Source organism: Ceratotherium simum, chromosome 25 (genome assembly GCF_057802395.1).
Source record: "Ceratotherium simum simum isolate JZ-2026a chromosome 25, ASM5780239v1, whole genome shotgun sequence".
NCBI classification, from domain to species: Eukaryota; Metazoa; Chordata; class Mammalia; order Perissodactyla; family Rhinocerotidae; genus Ceratotherium; species Ceratotherium simum.
The window spans coordinates 12,693,526-12,707,260 of NC_141924.1; positions in this window are offsets into that span (position 1 = coordinate 12,693,526).

Below are 13,735 nucleotides of genomic sequence, written 5' to 3' on the forward strand. Positions count from 1 at the left end.
ACAGTGCACTGTCCTGAGGGGTCCTGACTGTCTAAGCAGCCTGGTGGCTACTGACATTAATACATTTAGAGTAATCCATGTCGACTCCCCGTACTGACTCGACGGGGGCATCCTGCACTGCTGTGTGTTACTATTGCTGCATTTGATGCCTTTCTGGGCACCACTTGGAAGAGCGTGCTGGAAAAATGAACCCACCGTAACTGCCCCAGGACTCAGCTGAGCCCAGCCGCCGCACAGGTGGGGATAGACACGAGCCTTCCTTTCCTTGGAGGGCGTCTGGCCTCTGACGGAGGCTCCCCAGCTCACCTGAGGGCCTGGTAGCTCTCACCCGAGAGCGCTGACAGGGCAGAGGCTGCTCAGAGGAGCGATCCACGGCCTGCTTTGGGTCCTGGCTCTGTTCTGCATCGTCGGCGTCACCAGCACCCTCGCGCTGACCCTGGTGGTCAAGTTGTCTCCCCCAGGGCCAGGCAGGAGCCTTGTGTCGTGGGTGTCACGAGGACGGGCCGTTTGCTGATTGCTGAGGCAGCAAAGCTCTGGAAACTCCTTGCCAAACACCCGCAGGAGTGTTGAAGTTTGTCCTTTGCAAACTGAGGCCAAAGGCTGCAGACGGTTCCGGGCCGCATCAGTTCAGAGCTCAAGACCGGCAGCTCCTCGGTGGTCTCATCTGGCCTGCTACAAACACTCCTTCCATCCACGGTTCCCATGCAGCCTCTGCTCCGGGACCACCAGGACCCCAGTTCCTGACTTGCCGGCATATCCTTGGTGGGTGGCAAGAGCCTCGAGGTCTTGGTGATGGAGAATCTCCCAGCTGGCGAGGCCTTAGCGGGAGTGGGAAAGGGCCCTGGGACCTGGAGGCCCCGAGCCTGCTGCCAGGTCTGTGGAGACACCGTCCCCCAGGAGACCCACCGTGCTTAGTCCTGGTGACTCCAGCGAGCCGGTGAAACACCCGTGTAGCCACCTCCCCACCCTGGGGGCAATCTCTTTCAATTATGTATTTCCAAAATGATGTTTCCCCTTGAAGTGTTGGGCAGCAGGGAGGGGAAGGGAGAGGAGGGCCAGGAGGCCAAGCAGCCCTGGAGGTGCAAATACCCTGGGCTGGGAGTCAGAGGAGCTCACCTCCGCTTTGCCGTTGCTTGGCTGGGCGGCCTGAGGCAAACGCAGGGAATATTGAGGGCAAAGGGTGATCAGACAGTGATCTGAGTTGAAACCAGGGGCAGAGCTGGTGCAGGTGGCTGGGCATGGCTGCGTCCCTGGTCACCTGCGGCCCGGATGGGAGAGCTGGATCATTCCATGTTTTTGGGTAGGGTGCATCTGGAAGTCCTCAGCCTTCCTGGGAGGAGGATCCACACAGGAGCTCCTTCCTCTGCCACATGGGAGAACGGGGAAGAAAGTGGACAATTCTAGAGAGGGTGAGCTGAGAAAGCTTCTTAGTGGAGGGGACATTTGAGCAGGGCCTTGGAAGATGAATAGGACTTTGAAAGACATGATGTGGGAAAAGGGGACAGTGGTATGAAAACGTTGGAGGTGGGACAATGCAGTCTGTGTTCTGGGCAGTGGGAGAGACCAGTACTCTAGATAGATGTTTGGAAAGGATGCAGAGAGAGAGAGCAGGATGGGATTTGAGACTGGAGAGATAGGGGCCATGCCATGAAAGGCCTCGAATGTCAGGCTAAGTCTGGACTTGACCTCCTAGGTGGTGGGGAGCCGCTGGAGGTTTCTGAGCAGTGCGGGTACTGGTTAGAGCTGATTTAAGAGGGAGATCACTCTTGTGGCCAGGTGGGGCATGGGTTGTAGAGGGTGAGACCGGAGGCAGTGAGGGGGCCGTGCTGTGGTCCAGGGGAGGACATGGAACGCCTGGAAAGTGGGAGAATTGTGGACGTCATTCTGGAGGAGGGGGCCGTGTCCCCACTGGACTTTGAAGGAGGTAAGAGATTTCATAGCAGAGGGGCAGGAGGAGGGCAGCCAGGTGGGGGTCCAGCTTGGGCAAAAGGTCTCCAGGCTTTGTTGCTCCTACCGGACTTTTCTCTGACAGCAGGAAGAGGGCAGCCTGGGTGCCAGGAGGTGGGCTCCTGTCCCAGCTCTGCCCGGGGGAGTCACTGATTGACTCGAGGACTGGAGGGTGCTGGGTAGCTGGTCTAGTCTCTCTGGACCTCTCGTTGTCCTTACCTGTCACATTAGATTCAAAGTCCCTTGTCTCTTGCCCCATCAAGGCCTTTGGGAGTATCTGAGGCTATGTGAGGTGACTGTATTTTCAGAACCCCAAATCAGACCCATGGACTAACAATGGGGCAGAAAACCTGAAATTAATGCTGATTGCCCCAGAAAATATTAAGTGTATGTGACAGGGCTTGAGAAGTTTCAGAGAAGCTCAAATTCCAGAGTGCGTGGGCTCTGCAGCCAGGCCAGCGGGTTCTGTCCACACTTCTTTAGAACAGCTCCTGGCTCAGAGCAGACATTATTTTTCCTATACGTGTGACCCGGGCTTGTCACTTCCTCCCGCGAGTCTCGGCTTTGTTCCGAGCAAGGACAGAAGGTGGTGGTGGTTTGCGCATCAGCAGTGGCTGGCACACGGCGGGTGCTCCAAGAGAAGAGCACTGGTTCCAGGAATGATTTTCACCGAGTGGCAGGGGGAGAGGAGTCATTGGCCAAGAGGTGAAATCAGGCAACTCCCTCTCCAGCTCCCTCCTCTTCCTGCCAGCTCCTCTGGTCTTCCAGTAGCCACATACTGCCACGTGTATGTGGGGGGGTGGCAGGGAGGAGCATAGGCAGGAACTCACCACAACCAAAACAGATGTCAAGAACATTATGGGTGGGGACGAGCAGGGGAGAGCTGGAGCCAGCGGGCAGCCATGGGAGCCAGAGAGGAAGGAGGGATTTCCATGACACGAGTCAAGAGTGCACGGGGCTAAGCCGGCGTGGCTGGGAGCAGCTGGCCTACAAACCCAGGACGAGAAGCTGGGGCGGCCAGGCACCAGGCCCGGGGGCGGCCAGGCACCAGGCCCGGGGTCGTAGCCCAGGGTCAGGATGCGGTGTGACGTCGCAGCCTGGAGGTGATGGTGTGGGCGGGAGGAAGTGTAACTGGGGTCCGGGCTCACACAAACAGGGGACCCTGTGCAGGGCAGCAGCAGAGTGAGGGTGCGGGTGCGGGTGGCCGACCTTCATCTGGCTGTCTGCTGTTCACCACTGGGGGGAATGAACTGACACCGCAAACTCAGATGTACACGAAATAGAACTTGCTTTATTTCTCCACGACTAAACTTAATTTCCGTTAGGCACGTCCATTCTGCTGAAGTCAAAGAAATGTGATTTTGGCCAGCTGGGGTTCCTCTCCCAGCACCTTCCCCAGGGGGTGCGCCATCCTGGCCGCAGGGAGGGGTCACCTGGCGCTGCATGTGCACGTGACTTCTGCTGAGTTTGTCAAGGTCCCATCTGCTCTGAGCTCCTGGGTCCGCCCCCACACCTCTGAACCATGCTCATCCCTGCACAGCCTCCTGGGTCCTCATCCCTGTTGGGACGTCCAGGGCCTCTCTGCACAGGTGCCTACCTCACAAATTCTCTGTCCCCCAGAGGGCTGTCTGAGCCTGTCTTCGTCTGCCTGGATATACCCTGTGATTGTTTCTTCCCTGGGGTCTCAGCCACCTCCCTGGAGTTCTGCCCGGGAGAGAGAAACAGCTCCTCTGAATCTCAGGTGCCCCAAAACTGCTGGGGGTCTCCTCTGTAGCCCCCCAAACCTGGCTCAGCTGGGGAGGATGGGGCAGGATCCACTTTTTAGCCAACCATGACACATTCCTGGCTTCCCCTCTGCTCGCCCCCCGCAGGGGCATCTTGGGTGTTGGGGGAAAGGGGACCGTGTGTCTACTCAATCCGTCCTCTCCCCAAACTCTTGGCTGGGCAGACAGGCACTCTCCTTCTGGTTTTGACACTTAAGAACCTGGAAAAGACTCCTTTCCTCCCTCCGCTTTTTGCTACATATCCCTTGTGTATTTGTTAGGATTGGTGCTCTAGTGGTTAAGGTCGGTGTTCTTATCGCCGTGGCCCGGGTTTGTTTCTGGTCAAGTAACCACACTACCCATCTGTTGGTTGTTAGTGGTGGCTGCGTGTTGCTGTGATGCTGACAGCTATGCCACCGGGATTTCAAATACCAGTAGGGTCACCCATGGTGGACAGGTTTCAGCGCACCTTCCAGACTAAGACAGACTAGGAAGAAGGACCTGGCCACTGACTTCCGAAGAACTTGGCCATGAAAACCCTGTGAATAGCAGTGGAGCATCTTCTGACACAGCGCCCCAAGGTGAGACAATGGCGCAGAAAGACCAGGCGGAGTTCTGCTCGGCTGTCCACAGGGTCCCTAGGAGTCAGAATCCACTCGACGGCAGTAACAACAACAAAAAATTTGTTAGGATGCTTTTGGGTGCAAGGAACACATATTGAACATAAAGCATCAAAAAAGACAAATAACCCTAAGTCCCAGGGTGGGGCAACTCCAGGGCTGGTTATTCAGCAGCCCAGCAGCGTCACCAAGGACCCTGGGCTGTCCCCTATTTCCACTAGGCACACTTAGTGCAACTGCTTTGTTCTTAGGGCAGCTTCCCTCAAGGCTACAGGGCGGCGGCCACAAGGTTGCCGTCCCGGTTCCAGTTGTCACATGAGGCACGAGGAGGACCAGAAGCGTCAGAGGTCCTCTCGTCCGGCAGCCTCCCTCACTTCTCACTGGCCAGAGCTGGTCACATGACCACACCTAACCCCACCTCTGGGAAGGAGAGCAGGATTCTGGGAAGCAAGATTTACCCCTGAGCCCCGAGGATCTGGCTGAACCCCTAAGCAATCAGTGGGTCATGGGGGAGGAGTGGTCAGCAGTACAGCCGGGGCATCTCCATCAAAGCTCTCCGGCCACCTTATCCCATGTGGCTTCTGACTCAGCCAGGGTGTCTTGCTTCCAGGAAGCCTCCCGGGACTCGGGCGGCGGCTTCCGCCCGAGTGTCCCCTGATTACAGTGCTTATCAGCGTCAGCCCTGCCCATGGGGCTCACGCTCCGGGGCAAGGGGGCTACAGCAGCAGCAACATCACCACCCCCCGGGAGCCCTCCCCAGCCCTCCCATGCAGGGCTGAGCTTCCCTGAGTTCAACCTCGGGTGCTGGAGACACTGCCTGGGTCCAGATCTGACCAGGGAAATGAGGGCAGGCCACCTGACCGCTCTGTGCCTCAGTTTCCTCACCTGGAAAATGGTGGTGATAATGACAGCATCTCCCCAATAGGGCTGTTGAGGGTTGAAGGAGTCAGTATCTGGAAAAGATGGGCACACAGCAGGCTCTCTCTAGGTGTTGAATATTTTCAGGTAGACATTTTATTCTCATTTTATAGAAGAAGAAACTGTGAAGTGCAGAGACGGGATAATTTCTTCATGCATCGCGTGTGCATTCATTCAACGATGAGGGACCGACTACCTGTTACAGGCTCTGGACTGTGCTAGACACGGGGGCAAAGTGGTGAAGGAAAGAGCCGCATGGTCCTGCCCTCCTGTGGCCTCCAGTCCAGTGCGGGGGACAGATGTTATACAGGCCGTTGCACCAAGGCTTCAGGTCAGGGGATAACAGGAGAAGCTAGTTTGGAAGGTGGCGGGGAGGGGGTCCAAGGAAGAGGTGGTTCAGCGGAGCCCCAGAGGGCGAGTAGGGGACCCAGCACTGCAGGCGGAGGGGCGGCATAAGGAAGGCCTGGAGGTAGGACCCTGCTCAGCACCTCCCAGGGCCTGAAAGCAGGGCCAGGAGGCAGGAAGGAGCCAGGTTCGCAGGCCTGGGATTTGCCATCTGTCCAGAGGGCAGGACCTGAAGGAGGTTAAGGTCATCGGGTCAGAGGTGGACCCAGGACTCAAACCCAGGCCTTCCTGACAAGCGTCCAGGACCCGAGCTCTCATTTCTCAGAGGACGGCTGGAGGACGCATACCTCCTCAAGCTCCGTTGCTCGCTCTCATACTAGGGCAGGACTCCTCACAGTCTGAGGAGCTCATGCCCTCGAACCTTGACCCCCACAGCCAAGGTTGTGCCGGGGCCGGCTGGCACCAGCTGGCAGGCGCCCACTGCGTGCATCTGTTCCCAACTCCGAGTTCAGAGATGTCATGATGTCGACTTGAAATTGGCCATGGTGGCAGTACTTACACCACAGAAAGTGGCAGATGTTACAATTTTGATTTTTACAAAACCAGGCCTTCATTAAAAATGCAGCCCCCCAGTGGTGAGAGGCTGTTCCCAGTGTGTTTACCTCCGTCACGCTAACCATTCATAGGAGGCTGGAGTCCCTGGCCTCTCACTCGGGGTAGGGGTACGGGCAGGCTGGGGCCGGGGCAGGGTGTTGTGAAGGAGACACTTTGGGTGTGGTCCCCAAGCTGGGTGACCCTTTCTTTTCCTGGGATTCTTTACCTCCCACTACCCCCACCCCGCCCAGGGCCCAGCTGTCTACTTTACCCTGCTCCCTGGTGGCTAGGGTGGTTGATGGCTCCAAGGGAGGCCCCAACCCCAGCGGAGCTGGCCTGAGTCCTGCTCTGGGGATGTGGGAAGCAGAGCCACAGCTGGAGCTGATGGAGCTGAGCACGTTAGGGGCTGCAGTCAGGGAACCCAGGCACGGCAGGTGCCAAGGTCCTGGGGTTGCCCTTCTTTCTCCCTCCCTGAGGTTTGGTTGGGCTCCAGCTCCTTGCTCCCATCCCCAACATTACCTTTTTCTTCTTACTTTAACAGGAGTTGAATTCTCTTGCTCACAACCAAAAGGAGCTCAACTGATGTGCCCCAGGTCCCAGAAATGCAAACCACTTCCCTGAGAGGGAGCACTGAAGGAACGATCTGTCATTTCAATTCTGTCACCATTAACCTAGCATCTCCAGGAGGCCCTCGGGATCCAAAAATAACTAGGACAGGTCAGATCTTCTCTAGGGCTCCCAATCCAGGGGAAGGCCCAGACCTGCAGGAAAACGAGGGAAACGCAGTGCATCGGGGGCTATAAAAGAAGTTTGTATAAGGTACAAAGTTTGCATAAGGGTGGGTAGCTCAAAGGAGAGAGCAACCAACTCTGCCCATATGTGTTTGGGTCTTGAGGGATGAGTAGGAGTCTGCTAGGAGGAAGGTGAAGAAGCAGGTTGCAGGTAGCATTCCATTCCAATCCACAAACCCCATAAATACTTTTGAGGGCAAGTCAGGCCATCTTACCCCACATGGAACTCACAGGCTGGTGTGGGCAAAGGCACGGACCGGGGGTCATGGGGCGCATACCAGGGAGTTGTCAATTGTCATGCACATTCAGGAGACATTGCACATCTTCCATCCCTCCTCCAGTTCTGCCTGGCTCCCCTCTTCCAGATTTTCACATCATCTTCTCATGAGGTCTCCCCAGGCCGCCTTATTTAAGATTGTGCTCCTCATCCCCCATATTCTGCACTTTCTTTTCCCATAGTGTTTGTCTTCTAACTTCCTATGGAATTTACTGAGTTGTTACATTTATTGTCTGTCCCTCTCCCCCCCCTCACCCCCCGTCCCCCGGACCGTAAACTACAGGGGTGGGAATCTTCACTGTGTTCACTGCTGAATCCAGGCGCCTAGAACAGAGCTTGGCACATAGTAGGGACTCAAGAAATACTTGTTGCCTGGATGAGCACGAGTCCTAGAATGTGGGGAGGTTAGGGTATGGGGGGCTCCCTGCCTGCCCCAGCCGAGCGGGGCTCTGGTTCTCTGTCCTCTGCGTGGGTTTCGTTTGACTGGGCACACTCCACGTCTCTTACGCTCACTATGACCACATTGTCTAAAGACAAAATTGCCTGTATAGTCAGAAAAATTATGTTCTCTGTCTTGTTGATTTATTTAGATAAAGCCTTAAAAGGTCTGGAATCAAATCCCATGTACTTACTCTGATCACTTGATACCAGCACTGTCCTGAAAATTCAAGCCAATGGTCACTGTACTGACATGCTCCCTTAGTTACAATTATTTGCATATTTGTCCTACCCCGTACTACGAGAAGGTTCCTTGAGTTAGGCGGACTTCAGATCCTGCCGGTCCTTGTTACTCCCACAGTGCCCAGCGCGGTGCCACCAGGAGGTAACCAGTAACTCCCTGAAGAATTAATAAAAGGATGAACAGACACCCCCTCCTCCTGACACCAAGACCTTTCTTCCTTCTCTCCTTTCTTCCATCCTTCCATCCATCCCTCCATCCATTCTTTCAATAAATACAGTTTGAGCGCCTACCCTGAGCCACACATGGCTTTAGGTGCCAGAGAAGCCAGGGGACTCCAAGGACTTGATCTGTGACCTTGAGCCACAGTCCAGCCAGGAAGACAGATCCCAAGCAAATCCTCCACCAGTGCCTAGCCAACCACAAATGGGAGCAGGGTGCGGGAGACGAGGGCGGGTGCTGGGACCCAACAGGCCCACGTCTACTTTAGATGGGGTGGAGCTGGCCAGGGCAGGCCTCCCTGAGAGAGTGACCGCAGCCAGAGGCCTGGGCGGTGGGGACAGGCGGAGGCCCAAGGCAGGGAAGACTCTGAGCTTTCCAGACACTGACTGGCTGCCGGGGGCGGGAGCGGCAGGGCCAGGAGGGGAGGTTGTATCACAGGAAGCCTTTGAGGGGTTTTAAGCAGAGATATGACATTATCTGATTTTCACGTTAAGAGGACAGTAGCCAAGGGCGTGACAGTGGTACTCGGGTGACGGATGGACGAGCAGGACAAGGGAGCGGGAGGGCTGAGGCTGCAGTCTTGGCTGGAGGGGCAGGACTGTGAGCCCTTGGCCCTGAGAGCAGTTAGGGCTGGAGGTGGGGGTGGACGCCATCACCAGGGCCAAGGGAGGGAGATTCAGGAACAGAGGGCTGTGGCCTGGGGCTGTCTCAGGAACCCTAACAGTCAGGGCCAGCAGAAGGAGGTGAACTGTTTCTGATCTGCACCACCTAAAGGAAGATGAGGACCCACCTGGGCTAAGCTACCTGCTCTGAATCTGGGAGTGAAGTGGGATGAAGGGATCTGAGAGGCTGGAGGCCAGAGTTCAAGTCTCTGCCCTGCTGTGTGACCTAAGGCTGATAGCTGCCCCTCTCTGGGCCCAGACTCATCATTTATACAGGGTGAGATGGACCTGAGAGCCTCCAAGATCCCTTGCTGGTCACTGGTCTGGGTTTTCTCCTTCCTTGGGCTCCCCTCCTGCTGCCTTCCTGGAATCCGGGGGCCCTGCTTGCTTCCCGCCTTGTCCCGCTGGCACCCGGAACTCCCAGGGACAAAGCAGGTACTCTCCAGTTCCGGCCACGCTCCTTGCCTTCGCCTTATCCCCCTCCTGCAGAACAAGCCCTGTGTAGGGGCTGGGGAGAAGCGAGCATCGCCCTCTGGTGGCAACTTCTGGGCCCACACGTCACTGTGCCCCGCTGCGTTTTAACTCTAGTATGCTTAAAGCAATTATTGAGCGCCTTTAGTGTGCAAAGTCCTGAGGCAGGCGTGAAGGAGGTGTGCAGTGAGGCGAAGGGGGACAGAATCCTGTATGTGGTGCTCAGAGTTCAATTCTAGAGTCAGCTGACGGGCTCAGATCCTGATTACAAGCCAGATCCTTATCCCCCAGGAGACCTGGGTGTCCTCGTCTCTGCAGTGGGAATCACGTAGAGGAGCTCCAGTGGGTGCAATGGGCAGTAAATGGCATCATGCCTGGAGTGCGTGTCAGCCTTGCTCCTGGCCCAGGACACGCAGGCTGCGTTTATAACACGCGTGCTCAGTGCCTTCAGAGGAGACCGCCGTCCGGAGGGGCACACTGCTGCGTGGGTGGAGACGCCAGCCGTGGGGTTCCTCCAGGCAGAATGGACCCAGGTGCTGAGGCGCCCCTTTCCAGTGCCGTCCCTACGGTGCAGTGGAGGCCCCCTGGCAGCTGCTCCGGGAAGGGAGACCCGCCGTGCAGGTCCCCGGCAGGTACCCTCCTGATTAATGGTGGCGTTTCCAGGGAGCCAGGACTTCAAGGGCCGACGGGTGTGGGGGCCTGTCTCATGCAGCAGAGAGACCTTGGGCGTGTGTGGTGGAGACCTTGGGCAGTGCAGCAGAGACCTTGGGCGTGTGCAGCATCTCTCCTTCCCCCGTTAACAGCTGCACTGGCTGGATCTGCATGGCTCAGGTGTGCTTGAAGGAGCCCACCTGTGCACAGGTGTCCTGGCTTGAATGAACTCATCTGCGTGCACACCTGTGAACACATCTGTATGGGCTTGCTCTTATGGGAAGGAATGACCTCCTCATCACAGGGGGAATTCCAGGGAGTCCGGGCACCCTGGGAGAGATGTTGTGGAGGGGAGATGGGGATCGGATGAGGGTTGGATTCAGGGGTGTTCAGAGCTCCAGGTGTCTGCTTAGCCGCACAGGCCTCTTTGCATTTCTGTCTGCTGCCCACTCTGCCCCTTTGCTCAGGCTGGTCTCTGACCCTTGCTCTGTATTAGATGTTATTCAGCCTTCAAGGCCTGACTCAAAGCCACCTCCTCCATGAGGCCCGCCCTGAAGAGGCAGCTGCCCAGGGAGCGTCTGAACACCTCATGCCCACTCCAGTTGTGGCTGCATCCACGCACGAGACCATTTCCCGCCTCCCAGCTCCTCAGCTAGGCCCTGGACTCCTGGAGGCAGGAGTGAGGCCTGAGCATCTTCTGTAGCCGCCATAACTCCCAGCCCAGAGCTGGGGGGATGTGGGTGCTGGACAAATGCTCCATGCTGATTGGTAGGTGTTCTTACCTTCCGTGCCTGGGAAAAGCATGATTCAGACTCTCCCTGGAGAGATGGGGGCTGGAGAAATGGTGGGAAGGCCCGAGTGGGTTCCAGAAGGCCAGAGCAGTGCAGACAGGACAGCCACAGAATGGCCAGCAGAGCCTCGTTCCAAAGGCAGCGGCGGCTCGGCAGTTAGGAGCATGTCCTCCGGAGCCAGATGGCCTGAGCTCAAGTCCCAGCCCCGGCACATACCACCTGTGTGGCCTCGGGCAAGGTACTTAACCTCTCTGTGCCTTAGTTTCCTCATCTGTGAATAGGATAATAAGAGCACCTACCTGAAAGTGTTGTCAGGATTAAATGAGTTAATATGATGCCTCTCAAACTTCCACGTGCACACGAATCACCTGGGGATCTGGGGAAAATGCAGATCCTGACTCAGCAGTCTGGGGTGGGGCCTGAGATACTGCATTTCTAACAAGCGCCTGGGGCGCCAATGCTGTTGGACCTGGAACCACACTGGCGTACTTGGGAATTAATACGTGTAAAGTGCTTAGAAGAGGCCTGGAGCATAGTAAAGGCTGAGGGGAGTGTTGTTAGCTGCTGTTACCTGGCACCTCTCAGGGAAGGGTATGGCTTCTAGGATTTTCCAGAACCTTTTTGGTGCTCCGCTCTCTGGAGCCTAGGTGATGCTGTAGCCTCTGATGTCTTTGAGATGGGCTGTTCTGAACCTCCTCAGTAGGTGGTTTGTGCTTTGGGCCCCGAGGAAAGACAGGTGTTGGGGGAACAGGCAGAGGGCGATTTTGGGAGAGAGCTGAGAAGAGAAACAGGAAGAGGGCCCTGCGGCGAGGCGGCTCGTCGGGCCCACTCAGTCGAGTGTCCGGGCTTGCTCTGGGGTGAGCTTCACAGCCTAACCACACACCTTGCAGCTCCCCCGCCCCCTCCACTCCTGCCGCCCCCTGCTTCCTGCGAGGAAAGGCACAGGTGACTTCAGCCAGGGTGCCAGCAGCACTTCTGGGCTGGAACCACAGGCCCGAAACCATGGCCACATCCTCCCGATTGAAGTGCCCCTTGGCCCCTTCCTAGCCCTGCTGCCTTGCCTCCGGCCCCTGGTGCACTGGCCAGGCCTGGTGTGGTCCCCGAACCCTGGCTTGGGCTGGGGTGAGGCTAGGGTTCCTAGGTACTTTTGAAGAGGTGGAGGAGATTGGGAGGGTGGTGAACGGAGGGGCCGAGGGGCAGGGGTGTGGAGAGAGAATGCCGGGTCGGGAGGCTGGATGGCCCAGTATCTGACTCAGCACTGAGAGCCGCTTCTCCCTGAACACCTTCATCTCGTGGTCTCTGTCTCCCAGCTCCCGGGGGTCCCATGGCGACCTGTGAAAAGCGGTCTGGGAACACAAATTGCCCTCATCAGTTAAGAGTGGGTGAGGGCCGCCTAGCAGGTGCAACCAGTTGCTGCCAGAGTTCCAGTTTGAGGTCATTTCCCGGAGAGCAGCTCCAGGCCCCGAGGAATTGAGCTAGTCACAGCGCTCCTCTGGCCTTGCCCCGAGAAAGGGTGACGCAGCCTGGGGCCCTTCATCCTCTGCTGCTTTCGGGTTGGCTCATGAGCTCCGGGAGGCCCAGGAGATCAAGGTCACTGGTTCAAGCCCCATGCAGGGGGAGAATGTGAGCTTCCCTCCTTTCCACTCAGCTCTGACTCTGACTGGTTCTCTCCTAAATGGGGGGCCTCAGGATGAGCGTGCAAAGCATCCTCATCCCAGGAGCCAGCCCCTCCTGAGGGCTGAGAAGAGTCCCACCTCCCCTGAGGGAGGCAAGGTGCCCATTCGAATTCCTCCAATCAGAGGATGCCTCTCCTGCAAGAGCTTTCGGGATCCTTCGACCTGATCCCATCCATGTAGGGCTGGAAGGCTGGGCCCAAAGAGGGGAGGCCTGGCACCTCGGGCTCTTGCTTGCTCAGCCTCATCTGGCCCCCTTTTTCTGGTAGCAGCTCCCCATTTCTCTTTGGAGATCTACCTTCCTGCGTTAGCTGAGGTCTTGGTCAAGCTGTCAATCAAAGTATGCCATCCATCCTCTCTAGCCGGGAGGTGGGTGGTTGACTCCATCTTAGCCGATGAGACTCTTTGAATTCTAGGGGAATGAGGCCAGGAAATAGCTGGAGGTTCGTGCCTTGATGGGATATTTGCGGTTGGGCTGGGTCTTCAGCTGTCTCCAGAACCTGTGAACCACTCCGGATCCTTCTAGTCAGTTCTTCTTGGCTCAAGTTAGCCACAGCCCGTTCCTGTGGTCTGTAGCCCCAGAACAGTGTTTACTGTAGGGAGGGACATGCCACTAATGAGCTGGCGGCACTGCTGGGACTCAAACTCAGATCTCTAGACTCCCAACCAATGCTCGTGTCCCCTGGGAGGAGCCTCTGGTCCCTAGAGGAGTGGCAGGACTGAAATGAAGTAGAACCGAAGAGAAGAAACGAGAGTTCTCATCTATGGCACAGTGTTGGGTGGGGGTGCTGGCGGTTTGACTGCTGGGCAGAGTGTGAGAAGGCACAAAGAAACTGGGCAGGCGGGGTGGGGAGGGGTCAGCCAGCGAGGCCCCCTGTGGCCCTCACAGGGCCCCTGCCCAGCGCCCCAGGCGTTCGGTGGGCACTCTGCTCGGAGGTGGAAGTGAGAGGTGCAGGGCCCCCAGGGAAGGAGGATTTGGTTAACAGAGCACATGCTGACCTGGTTCAGACAAGCCAGGGTGGGTCTGTGACTCCGTGCAGCGGGAACACTCACAATGGCTCTAACTCACTCTGAAAGTGAAACCAGCCACCCACCAAACACGGGGGCCTCTGCTGTTCTGAAAGCTCCAGCAGCCTGTCTCTTGATTAACCAGCACCAAAAGTAGAAACCAGTCAGCAAGACAGATTCGAGGTCAGCCAGCCAACTGGGGCGTGCATGGGCCTCACCAGGCCTTGGATGTCAGGCATTCAACCATGTAGCCTGCCAGGAAGACAGCCAGCTGTGATCCCCTTCTTAGGGTCACCCACCAGGGAGTATACCAGGCAGCGGGG